Here is a 15,476-nt window from a genome sequence, read left to right as displayed (position 1 = left end):
GACTTGAAGAAGACATAAATAAATGGGAAGATATCCTATACTCAAGGATAGGAAGAGAATATTATCATCATGTCAGTACTAACCAAAGCAATATTAGATTAAGTGCAATCAAGATTCCAGTGGCCTTTGTTTTTTCTTTTTTCCAGAAATGGAGAAGCCGCATTTCAAATTCATATGCAATTACAAGGGACCGTGTATAAAAATAATCTTGAAAATAGAATAACAACGTTGGAGGACTCAAAATTCCCAATTTCAAAACTATGATAATCTGAGTCGTGTTACTGTCTTTTAATCATTTTACCTTGTGTGAGGTATGGTGAAGCCAGATGCAGATCAAGGAAAGAAACCAGAAAGAGTTTCATCGTTTTGTTACACTCACAGTTTCTTGGAGAGAACACAGCACATTCCACAGAAGGCCACTCAGGGAACCTCCAAGGGCCCATGCGACAGGGAGAGGGAGCAGAAGTATGGAAATGCAGTTTTATTGTGGTTTCCACGGGAAAAATGGGCTAGGCAGGGTAAGCAGGCCTGCAGTTGGCTGGCTGTGTTTGAAAGTGTTCCCTCTGAGAAATGCGTATTCATTTTGACTTTCAGACCGTATATGGTTCAGTGCTATCTGGAGTCCCCAGATATTAATGGGTCAGCCAGGATTCACTTGAAATAGCTAGTGGCTACTGTGTTGATGTTAAAGCCTCAATTTACAGGTTTTAAAAGTACAGTTAATACATCTGGCCTGTGAAGCTTGAACATCACTATTTGCATTATGTGTATTTGGGGTACTGGTTAAGATTACATTGCAGGCTTGGGTGGCTGAGAACTTTATCGCAGAAGACACTTGTGTAAGGTGAGATCCAGCTAAATATGCATTCACAACATTAAGAAAAGGAGAGCATAGGCTGTAGCAGTAATTATGACCCCTTGAAGGGGAGCACGTAGCCAAATTCCCCATTTGGCTTCCCAGAGAAATAATCCATGGCAAATTGGGAGATGTCCAGGGCATGGAGTTATGTGATGATACAATTGTAGAGTGTTACTATGTGAAACTTCTTTAATAATAGTCATAGGAGTATTCATATCTTTGATTAGCTAGGCCACGTGGCACGTTATTAATCGGCATACATCAGGAAGTTACTCCGATTTTGCAAACACCTCCATGGTCCGCCAGCAGTCATTCAAGGGCTAAACAGTTGTTACGAATCATTTTAGGTACTGAGCTTTGACCTTAATTTAAGAGGGCAAGGGCTGGTTGTGTTTGTGTCACATGAGAGTTGAAAGCTTGGAGCATTTGCTGGTTGGCCTCTAAGTTACCCTGCTGTGCTGGTCCCACTGTGGAATAGGCGGTGCCTTATGTGCCAGAGATTATACCGTAAATAGGTATAATGATAATTATACCTTGAGTATAATGAATAGGCCTTGCCAATGGTGATGGAGAGATGGTCTTGGAAGGGCAGGGGTATTTTCAGTGGGAGTAGACTATCTACAGTAATGGGGAAGCAGTTGATGGAGAGCTGGCCTGTGGGAAACGGGATGGCAAAATACATGGGGTATTGAGGGGCTCCAGTGGAGGTGTCAGTTCTACGGAATAACCTGATAGCCCTGACCCTGGTGATGTATAAGGGAGGGTGACTGTAAATGAACTATGCGACATGATTCAAGAGCTGAGGATGGAATATCTGTAGATGCTGGGACACAGAACTGTGTGTACCTGGTACTGTCCCTGAGTGTGGACTTGAAATCTTACCATTATGGAGAAATATTTCACCAATTAGTGACAGCCTCAAGGGGGTGAAAGGAATACATGGTGAGGGACAAATGGGGATTGGCTGTGAAGTGATAGTCCAGTATTTGTCTGCCGGTACAGACATCAGCTGGATAGACACGTATGGCTGGCTTGGTGAAGAGAGTGATCGTGGCAAGTCCAACAGTGTCCTGTGTTTCAAGCAGTAGCCGTGATCTCAGCATCTGGATGAAGAGGGTGGTGGTGTTGCTGTGCAGTAGGGAGGAGCAGGAGGGGGAGGGGTAAGTTCAGGGCTCTGTGCTGTGATGCGGCCCAGGAGTTTTGGGATGCATGTTCTCGTGCTAGAGAGAGAGTGGGTGTGAGTGGAGGCCTCATGATGGTATGTGCTGGGGGCCAACAGAGTCTCCTGTAATCTATTAGGAGTGCACAGAGGGAGGGGACTTCCTCTAGGGAGGCATGTAGGCAAGATACTGTAGTAATGGTGGTGGGCACCTTTGTTTTAAGAGAATCATAAAGGCATTGCACTTGAAGAAGTTGGACATGAGTGATGATGGAGTCGCAGTTGTGAGGGCAAAACTGATGGTTTTGCAGATGGTCTTGAGTAAGGCAGGCTCAGAGGCAAGTAAACAGCAATATCTGGGAAGTCAGTCGTGAAAGTTGGTTACTGTTTTTTGAGGCAGTGCTTCATGGCAAAGTTGGTCCCTGAGGGGCACAGAATTGTAGTTTCATGTGAGTGGCATGGGATCCTCTGTGGTGGTCCCAGGGAGTGGAAGAGTGGCGTTGGAGATGATGTCTGAGATGCTGTCGTCTCCAGCAGTGAGCTCTTGGGTTAGGGTGATGATAGCCTTCCCAAGTCAGTATTCACTGGGCTGTTAGGGGTTCCTAACTTTAAGTTCTTTAAGATTAAAATGTCCCTGGGCAATCTGGGGGACCTGGTGGCATTGTTGGGCCTGAGAACTGGACTGCAGATGTCAATGAGAACTTGTGGGTTATCCACTGCGCATTTGGCAGAGGGCTGGCTTACTCGTGCATGCTTCCTGAGCCTGACCACAGAGCTTGTTCACTGTAAGCACGTTGAAAAGCTAATGTATGGGAGGTGGCATGAAAGTTTTTAAAAGAAATCCATGATTAAGCTGAGACAGGTCATGACAGCAGCCCGGCTGCAAATTACAGCCATGTCTCCTGGGACAACCTGTCAGTAAGTGTGCAACATGTGTGCACATTTCAGTAAGTGTGATCTCAGAGCCACCTCAGCTATAATGTGTTCATGTTTATTAACTTGGCCATGTGAGTGGTCCTGCCTACAGGCTCTCCAGCCTGGCCATTTGGCATGTGCCCTTTGTCTTAGGGTGACATTCTGATGTGCTTGCTGAGGTGCCAGCCTAGCCACATGCAGTGGCAAGTGGATCTGTTTAACTTAGGAGAGGCTCCATACACTCAGAGTTTTGAATTGTCCAATTGTTATGGCAGCATGTTTGGTTGTCCAGGGGCTTGTTGTAATCCCTGGGTGAAAATTATTGAGTCTGAGGCTCTCCAATTATCCCAAGCACCAGACCAGACAAACACAACTAGCCCACTTAAGGACCAGCAGCTGAATATGGTAAATGTGTTTTGTGATTTTTTTGCCTTTCTCCCAGAGAGCTGTTCCATTACCAGGGAAGGTGGGGTGGTCATGGCTGTGGAAGGCGTCTATCTCCATATCCATAGGAGTGTGGCCCCCCTGACAGTATGTACTTTGGGGGCTCTGCAGAAAGCATGAGTCTCCTCTGATCATTTCCGGATATAAGTGGCATTCACTAAGTAGAGTTTGTTGTTCTTGTAGTGGTCCACACCCTTCCTGGTGGTGTTCCTGAGGCTATTATTTCTATTTCCTGCAAGAGATCACAGGGGGCATTAGGATTTATTAACCAGCCTTTATATCCTCAGAAGTCTGGCAAAGCTTCTGGAACAGGGAAATCAGAGGTAGGCTCTTCCGGTGGGTCCCAAAACAGGGCTGTCAGGAGTCCCTCAGGGCTTCCTATTGTTGCTGGATTGTGGGATATCTTCCCCTAAGCCGTGTGGGAAAGCAGAATGGTTGAAAAATGTGTGTGGAAAGGGGAATCGGGTTGGTCCAGGTAAGTCTGGAAATAGTCTTGCTAAACGTGGAATCCTTTTAAGTCTCCCTTGACAGTAATGGGAGACATGGCAGCTTGTGAAAGTTGGTATGGGGTCTTTTAAGACCTCCCAAGTCTAGAATTTAATAGGATTAAGCCTGAGACAGGAGGTAGAGCCATTTAAAAGGGTGTTAACTAGCCTTATTGTGGTGATCATTTGCAATATTTACCAATATCAAATCAGTACATTGTATGCCTGAAACTAATATAATGTTATTTATCAATTATACCTCAATAAAATTAAAATAAAAAAATAAAACTTTAAAAAATGGGGGGGGCAATGTCATCTGAGTTTTTCTCTTTAATTATTGCCTTTTATCCTTCCCCTTTCTTTTCTGGAAATCAGATACATTCCTGCAATTTGGATGATAAATTTTGTACTATGAGGAAAGCCACAGACAAATATGTTTTGGCTAAAAAACATAGGAACACTTTCCCCCTACGATATCGTTGTACCAGCCATGGGACTGTTTGTCTGATGAATTCTTGGTCCATGAGCAAAATCAGTTCATTATCAGGCTGAGCACTTAATGTGAGTCATCAGTGTATAGATGGCACTTACTGTAATCAGTAGAGTGTTTCACTGCAAGGTTGACAAGCCCTGGGACACCTCTGCCTTTAGCAGTTGGGATCATGGGAGGAAGTAGCAAATATATTGTGAAGTAATGGCCCGTGAAATTGAAATAGAATTAAGATCGGTGCCCATGAATCTCAGGCATGGAGTAGTGACTAATTTACTGTATCAAATGTTGATTGAGAAATGAGACGGTCACCGGGGACCTTTTCACACGCTGACTGTGGAGGAGGGTGTGCCATGGCCTCCTTAGGAGAGATTCCTGAGAGAAGGGCTGGCTGGGCGTTGCAGACAACAAAGGTAGGTGCTCCTCTGGCCTGATAGTCTATACTTTAATATTCCAGCTTTGCATCGTGTGTGAGTTTTCTATTGTTGCTGTAACAAATCACCTCAGTGTTAATGGCATGAAACAACAATAATGTGCTGTCTTATGGTTTTGGAGATCAGAACTCAAAGGATCTCACTGAGCTAAGATCAAGTTGTCAGTAGGACTGTGTTCAGGCAGAGTTGACTCTGTTTGCTTGCTTTTTCCAGCTTCTAGATGGCTTTTGTCTCATTATTCTTCCATTGTCAAAGCCAGCAACATGAAAGTTGGACTCCTCGTGCTGCCATCTCTCTGGTTCTCCTAGTCTGCTTTCTTCTGCTTTTAAGGGCACTTGAGATTCCACTGGTCCCAGATGCATAGTCCGGGATAATCTCCCTGTTTTAAGGTCAGCTGTCGTACAACCCTAATTTCACTCTGCCATGTGACCTCAACATGTTGTTTTAAGGGTCCCTGAGATTTGTCCTAATTGGATCTGGTAAGACACACAGACGTGGAAATGACAGTCAAGAAGCGAGAAGTTTATCGTGATCCATAGTTCTCTAGAAACAGGAGGAACAGCAGGCTGCGCAGCAAGGGCAGGTCAGGAGGCAGGGTGAGCAGGGGGAAACGTGACCCAGAGCCTTTTTTGTGGTTTTCATGGGGGAAAGAATAGGCGAGGCAGGGTAAGCAGGCTTAAAGTTTGCTAATTTGTATAATTGCAGCAGGCTCTTGGGCACAGGGGATCTCCTGGATGGTGCTTGGCCCAGGGCTGATTACGGCAGGTTGATGCCCAGAGTTTGAGAGCCCAGTGAAGGAGGGGCTTAAGGGTATAGACTGCGTTGGTTGGTTTGCTTGTGAAGATGGTGTTCTTGGTCAGTTTTCTTTATCTTTAGGAGTTGGTTAGCCCTAGGAGGAGCAGACCCTCCAGGGTCAGGAAGGCCTCCAAGATATGAAACCATCAGAAAACAGAAAATTAAAAATGTGGTTAATACACATATTCACAGGTTCCAGGAATGAGAACATGGACACCTTTGGAGATGACTGTCCTGCCTTCATGATGCCAAACATCATTCATGTTTGTTATGTTATTTTTTAATATTTTATTTACTACTTTTCTGTTTTTTGTTATTGTGCTTGTGAACAATATTTAAACAATTTAAAGTGCAAAGTGAAATATCAGCTACGGGTTAAATTATTTTGTATTTGTTCTGATTGCTAATGCAGTGTGTTTATTTCTCTGACCTTATTTTTATGCTGCTCTGTGATTTTTCCCATTCTTAAACTTTATAGCATACATACAGAAAATTGTGTGAGAGTGGATATGTACTGACGTAAAAAAACAGAATGGTGAGCTCCTCAGTTTCCAAGAGGAAACTTTGATGTTTGAACTTTGTTAACCATTGCATTGATCATGTTTCACATTCTCTGTATAGTATGATTCTCTGACAGCTTTGGAGTCTTTGTGGCTGGAGAGACTACCCCTTTCAGGGCCAGCTGCTTCCTACAGAGAGTAAACCTCTTGCTTGGGAGCATCTCTCTGATGCAGACCAACCAATCCAGAGCCCATACTCCAGCCACCTCCTTCATCTAACTCACACACCAAGTATTTCACCTGCCCTAACCAACCCAGAGCCAGGTCGCAGACAACTAGGGACACGGCCATGACACCCTGGAGCCCACTGGAATGATTCAGAGTCAAGTACTAAGCTGTACCCTGCTCTGCCTTGCCTGCCCTTGCAGAAATCCCAGTAAAGCTCTCCTCTCATTCCTGCTTTCCCTCCTAATGACATAGTGCTTCCCTCTGTGGCCCTGTGTTGTGTGGTGTCCCATTTTCTTGGGATTGTGTGACTAATAACTTTCCACGGCATTAACCTCTCTGTGTCATCACTCAGTCACCTTTATAAAGTAACAGGCACAAATCATTTGATGCAGCCAGCAGGGTGACTCACTGCTCAATGCAGTACCATGCCTCTAGACTGCTTTTGGTTTACTAACTGCCTGTGCATGACAGCCAGCTCTGCCTGGGAGGGTACTGCTGGCTGTGGGAGCCCTTGTGCTGTAGCCCTCACTGCCTGGTGCAGTGTCAGCCTTATCCTGCCATGGTTTTCCATCCTAAATTGTGACAAGAGAGTGACCCAGATCCTTAGTATTGGTAGTAAGACTGAGGGTATGAGAAGTCCCCAACGACACCTTACTGGTGACAGAATGTCCTATCAGATGAGGCCATGGGAGCATTTAGGGCTAAGAGGCAGAGGCTGAAAGGCACAGTGAAGGCTTCTTGGAAAAGGAAGCAAGCAGTGTTACCCTCAGAGTGCATTGAGGGCACTGAGACTGATCCACTGGCCTGGGAACCCTGAAAGACCACCACCAGGAGCCACCATGGAGGGCTGAGGGGCTGGGCAGTGAGCCCCAGGCAGTGCTCCTTAAATGGATAATTCTTCTCTTACTCTGGTGGACAAACAAGGCCCAAGGTAAATAATGTCCCTCATTCACAGGCCATCAGAAATGTCATTGACTCTCTTTCCCCTGGTCATTGCAACCCATGGCAGATACTCACCCATTTGATTCCAAATTTGGACAATCCCTTCCCACTGATCAGTAGCTAGTGTAGTGAACCCCCGCCCCAGAAAATCCTGGCTTCTGAAAAGTTTAAGTGCTGCTTTAAAGGCACCTCTCTCTGTTGCTTGCTTTTGCTGTTAACAATTCACTGCCAGACATAGGACAGAAGGGACCTCATCCATGGACACCATGGCTCAATGTTTCAAGGAGAAGGAGAAGGAGAAGGAACTCTGTTCTTGCTTCCCCTAAGACACGTGAGGGGCTTCTCAGCTCACGTGAGGTTCTAGATCTCCAGCTCAGTGCACTCGGGCAGTCTTGAGTGCCGCTGTCTGTCAACAAGCTAGGAGCATCCTCCTGAAAACCAAGTTATCACAGAATCAGTGTTCCACCACAATTCTTCTCTTGGATATAACCTCTGGACCCTCTGAGGTTGATAGGGACACTTAGAAAGGGAGGCCACGCTCACAGCAGGGGCCGCTCAGGACCACCGGGAGCTTATCAGGCAAACACCCCCAAAAAACAGCAAAGAACCTGTCATCTCAGGATCAGACAGGAGACAAAAGAAAAGAAAACAAGTGGATTTAGGTGACTACAAACTTCCCTCCCTCCCCAAAGGCAACTTGGAATCCTTTGTGTGGAGAAAATGCCAGGTCTAAGAGACATAATGCTGGTCTTATATTACTTACTGATTTAAAATCAGCAATGACAAACCCCAGATACTGGGAAAGAAAATAAAGGTTAACTACATAAATTATATATATTTATATAATTTATATATGTATAATAGTTTAATATAGATGCATAATAAATTACTAAACTGTATGTAGATTGTAAATTAAAAGAGATCCATGATTTGACCAAACTGGAAATCCAAAATTTATATATTAAAATGTATATACTAATATATTGTTACATATAATTATGATATATGTAAGAAATATGTAAAAAATTTATATACTAAATAATGCATATAACAAATAGACAAGGGGCCGGCCCAGTGGCGCAGCAGTTAAGTGTGCACGCTCTGCTCCAGCGGCCCGGGGTTTGTTGGTTCGGATCCCGGGTGTGGACATGGCACGACTTGGCACGCCATGCTGTGGCAGGCGTCCCACATATAAAGTAGAGGAAGAAGGGCACGGATGTTAGCTCAGGGCCAGTCTTCCTCAGCAAAAAGAGGAGGATTGGCAGCAGATGTTAGCTCAGGGCTGATCTTCCTCAAAAAAACCCAAATAGACAAAAAGTGCACTGATTGGCTTTTGTGCCTCTACAACATAACTTCTAAATAGCATTTGCTAAAACACACTAATTGACAAGCCTTGATAGACTTAATATTGTCACTCAAATTTACACATTACAAATTGCTACATTTACACATTATACTCCCCTATACTTTTTTTAAAAGTAACCAAAAATAGAGGAAAAAGGTGTGCTTCACTTTAGTTGTAGCTGTGCTTGAATTTCCCAGCCATAGTTCCCATTTCACTAAGATATGCCATCTTGGACATGGATGTCCTGACACAATAAATTGAACTTAAAGTAAGTCTTTGACACTAATTGTCTTCATAAAACAGGACCCCCAGGGACCCCTCATTAAAATAGTTACTATGTCTCAATGTGAGTTGAAACAGGGTCTTCAAGGTTTAAAACTTACTGTACAAACCTAGTTAATAAAGAGGTGATTATCTCCACTCCTCCATTGAATAAGCCAATATTATATGTTCTTAAAACTGAAATAAGCAATAAGTAAATAAATAATCCATCTCTTGGCTACCTGAGGAGCCCTTGGGATGGACTGAATAAACAGCAGTGAGAGTTGTGAACTATGTGGATGGCACTGCTGGCCGTCGTATGTGATGGAGCACAGTGGAAAGTTACTGCTTTCCGTCTCTTAACCAGGACGTCCCTGATACAAAACAAGACTCCAAAAACAATACACTTGGCCAAACTTCAGGCAGTCATCTTGGCTTTCGATGCCCTGGCCAACAATGGCCCCATCCTCACATTTGTTGTTAACTGTAGGGCCATTGCCTAAAAATTGTCCATTCAGGGTCAAGATCTCTGGGAATCTCTAGCCTCACAGGCACTCAAATTACAAATCAGAATTAGACACGTGTCTACATATCCTGAGGCAACAATACAAGGTCTTGTCAGGACACTCTTTGTTCCTTTTGGAATTGTAGAAATTTCCAATAGTAACCAAGGCGTACATTTCACTTCTCAAAGTACACTATACTAGGCTTTTGGAAAAAGCACTCAGTAAAACTTTCATGTTCTTGATGGATCCCAGACAGCCGGTTTAACTGGGAGACCTAATGATCTGCTCAAACAATCCTTTGAAAATTCAGTCCGATCAATGGGCCTGTAAGTGGGTCTCTATCTTGCCCTGAGCCTTAACCTATCGTTATCAATTTTCAATCCCATAAGAGCTGGAGGCCAGATCAAGGGTGCATACTTTCCTGGGACCCATCAACCAAAGTTATCTGGTGAGCCAGGCAGCTGCTCATCTGATAGGGGATCCGTTTGAGGCTAAACTCACACACACAAACACAAACCTGTCAAGTTCAGCTGCACACCATTCTGTTGCCTGTTGGTCTTATGAGTACTGGTCTGAGTGCCTTCATTGGTTTACAATCCACAGGCCCAAACCCTCCAAATATGTCACTGTTTCAATCAAACATGACACATGATGAGATCCACAGCGACCTGAGTAGGATATCATCTGGGAAATGATACCCTTGTCCCACATCCTAGATGACGTCACCTTGGCACAGAAGCTCACTGCTGGTAATGACGTTATTGCCGCCCAAATAACTAAGATAAATACAGCCAGTGGTTAACATAGGTTAGCATAAGGGAAGCCATTTTATAGAGAGGAACCATGTTAGGACTAAGTGACCCTGAGCCACAAGACACCCCCCTGTCCTTGTCAACATTGCTTTAGTTTGCATGTAGCTTAGAGAAGTACACCCCTGCTTGTGAGAAATATGCTCTGCTATTTTTGTAGCCTTGGCTTATACATAGAGCTCCCTACTCTGATAAAGCAGAAAGTTCGTTCTTTCAGCTTTTCCCAGGATGTAAGGACCTGTGGGGAAAAGCCCTCTGCTGGTATCTGTCACTGGTGACAAGAGAAAGGGATGCTCTGTGGTCTCAAGGACTACACCAGATGGTCAACATTCCAAGACACCCCCCCACTTCAGCCTGTTTGCCGTATAAAACTATTTCAAAATTTTGTAGGTTTAAGACGGTTCTTTAGGACACTAGTCTGCCATCTTCCCCATTGTTGGCAAGCTGTAATAAAAAGACCCTTTCTCTCCTACCACCATGCCTCTTGACTGTTGGCTTGTCTTGTGGCAAGTAGAAGACTCCCCTTGGCAGTAACATCACGTCAGGTCACACTACTCAAGCCCAAGACCTTGTCATTGGAGATTTCACCCAATTCTTGACACTCTTGGACTCCCTCAACTAAGGCACAATTGGACACAGCACAGTTTTCCTTTTACTATTGATAATAGAGATTTTACTGTGTTTCTGAGCTTGTTGCTTAGCCCATGATCCTGGTTTGTTCCCTGCTTTCCGCCAGAACCAACATCCCTGCCCTGCACACCTCTGGGGAAATCTGATAGAGGTTCCTCCTGTCTATGTGATTCTAACAATTAGTGAAAATTACTGACTTCCTCAGGAGATGCCTGACTCATATCAGTCAACCTCTTGACCCCCTGGGGAGAGGACCACTCTCTTCCCAGTGCCTTCTCCTACTGCACCCCTCTGGCTTTCCACCATGACCTCCTGTCCTGCATCTCCAACCACAGATACTTCTTCCCCTGGGTTACACACAAAACCACTAATCTTTTCATACTCTTTATTAACTTAGTTCATACCCTCCGACAACGTAACTACCAGACTTGCCACTTCAATTACTGTCAGACTCATACTTTTTTTTTTTTTTTTTTTTTTGCTGAGGAAGATTAGCCCTTAGCTAACATCTGTTGCCAACCCTCCTCTTTTTTAGCTTGAGGAAGATTAGCCCTGAGCTAACATCTGTGCCAATCCTCCTACACTTTATATATGAGTCGCCACCGCAGCATGGCTGACAAGTGGTCAAGTGGTGTAGGTCCACGCCCGGGATCCAAACCCGTGAACCCAGGCCACCGAATAGAGTGTGCTGAACTTAACCACTACACCACAGGGCCAGACCCATTAGACTCATAAGACTCATAATTTTGACACACTTTGTGACTCCACCAAGATATTGCTAGATGCTCCAAGAATTTTTCAGATCTTTTTTCTTGATTAACGCCATACATAATGAAAAAGATGAACATGGGCTGGCTTACAATGACTCCTTATCCTTCTACCAGTGTCCCTACTTCTTATTCTCATAATAAAATCTTTCTAATGATGTTTATACCCTCCTCTAAAAATCTCCACTTTCGTCACTCCACAGTTTCATTAGTATAATGTCAACTGATCGGGGGACCAATTTTGTTAATCATGACTTTAATTTGTTGTATAGTATGATGCTTTCACATTTTGGGGTCAGGTTAGCTGGTGAGAGACTCCCCCTCCCAGTGCTAGCTAATCTTAAAGATAGTAAACAATATGCGTTGGCATCTAACTTTCATATGTAAACCAAGCAATCCAAAGCTGCATACGCAACCTCTGTCTAACTCTTACACAGCAAACCACTATTTCCCCTGCCCTAAATCAACCCAGGACCAGGTACCAGACCACTATAGACCTCCCTTTACCCCAGAGACTGCAGAAATATTCAAACTAGCCAGTCCTGAGATGTTTACTCTGCCCTGCCTTGCCTTTCCTGTGGACACCCCAATAAAGTCTGTGCTTTCCCCTTACTTCTGCCTCTGGACCCACTCTTGTGCTCCCCCATTTAGCCCTGCGTGGCTTCCCATGACCCTTCTCTTGGGATTGTTAGTAATAAACTTTTCTTCTAATGATATTAGTCTATTCATGTCTTCACTCAGTGACCTTTATAAATTAAGCTCCAGGCACAAATCTACTGTGTCTTCATTTTTCTTTCTAGGTTTTACTACTTATGGACATACTCCATAACAAGGAGTTAGCTACCTTATGTTATTTTTGAAGTGTTTACGAAATCTGTCATTATTGACTTATGCCTTTGTGAATGGATTTATTCCCCTTGTACGTGTTCAACCTTATTAGTTAATTATAATATTTTCCCAAAGTTGTTGTGAAATGATAATCTCATTGTAGGTTTAATTTGCCTTACCATGATTATTGGTAACATGAACATGTTTACAATTGCTTTGGCTTTGGAGAAACACCTGGTCATGTATTTTGCTGGTTTTTCTAATAATTAGTCTTGTCAAAAATAATCTTGAAGGCTTTTGTTAGACAGTGTGAACTCATCACTTGTGAGTTACATGATTGCAGTTGTTTCCACTGTATGTGTTTTCAGTTTTGTATTTTCTTAAGGAAAAGGATTTCTTTATTTGAGCATAGGCAAATTTATTTAACCTTTCATTTATCTTATTTTAGAATTTTTTTTACCCTGACATTATAAATATGTTCTACTACCTTGTCTTACCAAATTTGTATAGCTTTTGTTGCAAATGTATGTCCTTAATCCATCAGGATTGTTTTTTGTGTGAGTGGTATCAATATATGTCTATTTTAATTTTTCCTCCAATGGACATAACATTTTCGCAAGATCACATATTGAGAAGCTCAACTTTCCCTGCTGATCTGCAGTGTCAAATTAGCCGCTGACAAATTCCATATTTATTTGGGTGTGTTCAGGGCTTGATGTTGTTCCTTTGGTCAGTTGGTCTAATCTCTGCACCAATGCCGCTTATATTTGTTATATTAACTCTACCATATTTCTTCATGCCTGATAGAGCTACTTCCTATGCCACTGTTCTTCTTTAGGAGTGTCTTTTCTGTTCTTGGCTTCTTTTTAAAATTTTGAAATTTATTCAGACATAGAGAAAAAGGTGGTAGACTGGTGTAAGGGAGTTCAGTGTAGCTCTACCCAGATTCCCTAATATTTAACATTTTGCTCCTTTTTTCTTTCTCATTCATTCTCTCTCACTCTCTCTCTCAGTGTCTGTGATTTTTTTTCCTGAATCAGTTAAGGGTAAGTTGCATATGTCATGCCATTTTACCCCTTAGTATTTTCAGTATGTGTTACCCAAGAAGAAGGATATTATCTGATCTGTCTTCCATCTTCCTATTTTATCAACTGTCCCATGTCCTTTATTGCAAAATGTCCCCTTTAGTCCAGGGTCACGTGCTGTTTTTAGTGGTTGTTTAATCAATTTCAAGCCTTTCATAATAGTCATGCTTTGTCTTTTATGTTATGGGGAATTTTTAAGAATACAGCCATTTCCTTTAGAGAGTGTTTGTCACTTAGGGTTTCTTTGAAGCTTCCTCACAATTAGATTCAGGTTTTGAATTTGGGTTGAATACCAAAAATGAGATGGATATTTCAAGGGTATCACTATAGAGAGGCCTGTGATTTCATGTTTCCCCTCATTGATGATGCTAATTTTGATCACTTGGTGTAAAGTGGAGCCCATGTCCCGAGTTTGCACTGTGAACTGCCTATTTTCCTTTTGGTGATCAGCAAGTTGTGGGGAGATCTGTATACATATTTCATAGCAGCTCGTGAGGTTCCTCCAATCCTAGTAGGTCTGCTTTTTATTAGACATTTGCTGAAACTCTAAGTAAATCATTTTAAGGGGAATGGAGTATTTTCTGTATTGGACTTTTGAATCCATGAAGAAAGTGTTTCTCCCCCTTTATTTAAGTTTTCCTCAAAGGAGTTCAATATCTTACAACTTTCTCCAAAAGAGACTCTGCATATTTTGATTAGATTATTCTTAAGCATTTTATAATTTTCTGACTTGTGTATGTTACATTTTTATTTAATTTCTCTAATTCTCAATTTATAAAATGCAGTTGGTCTTTGTATGTTGAATTTTCTCTAGCAGCCTTGTTAAACTGTCTTAAAAATATTAATTTTTAGGTGCAGCCACTATGGAAAACAGTATGGAGATTCCTCAAAAAGTTAATAGAAATACCTTATGACCCAGCCATCCCACTACTGGGTATCTATCCCAAGAACCTGAAATCAGCAATTCCAAAAGTTCCATGCACCCCTATGTTCATCGCAGCATTATTCACAATAGCCAAGTCACGGAACCAACGTAAGTGCCCAGCAACTGATGATTGGATAAAGAAGATGTGGTATGTATATATACAATGGAATGCTACTCAGCCATAAAAAAGGACAAAGTTGTCCCATTCACAACAACATGGATAGACCTTGAGGGTATTATGTTGAGTGAAATAAGCCAGACAGAGAAAGACGAACTCTGTATGACTCCACTCATAGGTGGTAGTTAACATATGGACAAAGAGAACTGATCGGTGGTTGCCAGGGGTAAGGGGGGTGGGGGGAGGGCACTAGGGGTGAAGTGGTATACCTACAACATGACTAATTATGATGTACAACTGTAATTTCACAAGGATGTTAACTTTCATAACCTTAATAAATAAATATTAATTTTAAAAATATTCTTCTCAATTTTCTGCATAGGCAATCATATCTTCTGTAATTAAGGGTAATTTTGCTTTTCCATTTCAATTCTTAAATCATTTATATGTTTTCTTGGTTTAGTGACCAAACAATGACTAGGGTTAGTGAAAGCAGTGTCCTGTGTTCTTCCTAAGCTAGTGGGCTATGCTTTCCATCTTTACCCTTCACTGTATTTGTTGTTGTAGATTTTACAAGGTTAAGGCTTTATCCTACTTTTCATGGTTTGAGCACTTGCTTTCTCATAAATGCCTTATGGATGCATTAAATGCTTTCTCCTGACTCCTCTGAAATGATCATATTTGTTTGCTGATCTCATTCAAGTTTCTAGAATTTATCTGCCTGTGATAGTTATCTAATATTTGAGTGAAAACACAAATAAAAGGGATTAAAAATATAAGTATCATGAGTTAATTGATCTCCCTTGTTACAGTAACCTTGTAATTCTGGAAAAAATGAACTTTGAGATAATGGATTATCTCTTTTTGTTTTTCTTAGAAAGATTAGCCCTGAGCTAACATCCACTGCCAGTCCTCCTCTTTTTGCTGAACAAGATTGCTCCTGAGTTAACA

The sequence above is a fragment of the Equus caballus genome, chromosome 7 (assembly GCF_041296265.1).
Source record: "Equus caballus isolate H_3958 breed thoroughbred chromosome 7, TB-T2T, whole genome shotgun sequence".
NCBI lineage: Eukaryota > Metazoa > Chordata > Mammalia > Perissodactyla > Equidae > Equus > Equus caballus.
This window is presented reverse-complemented; position numbering follows the sequence as displayed.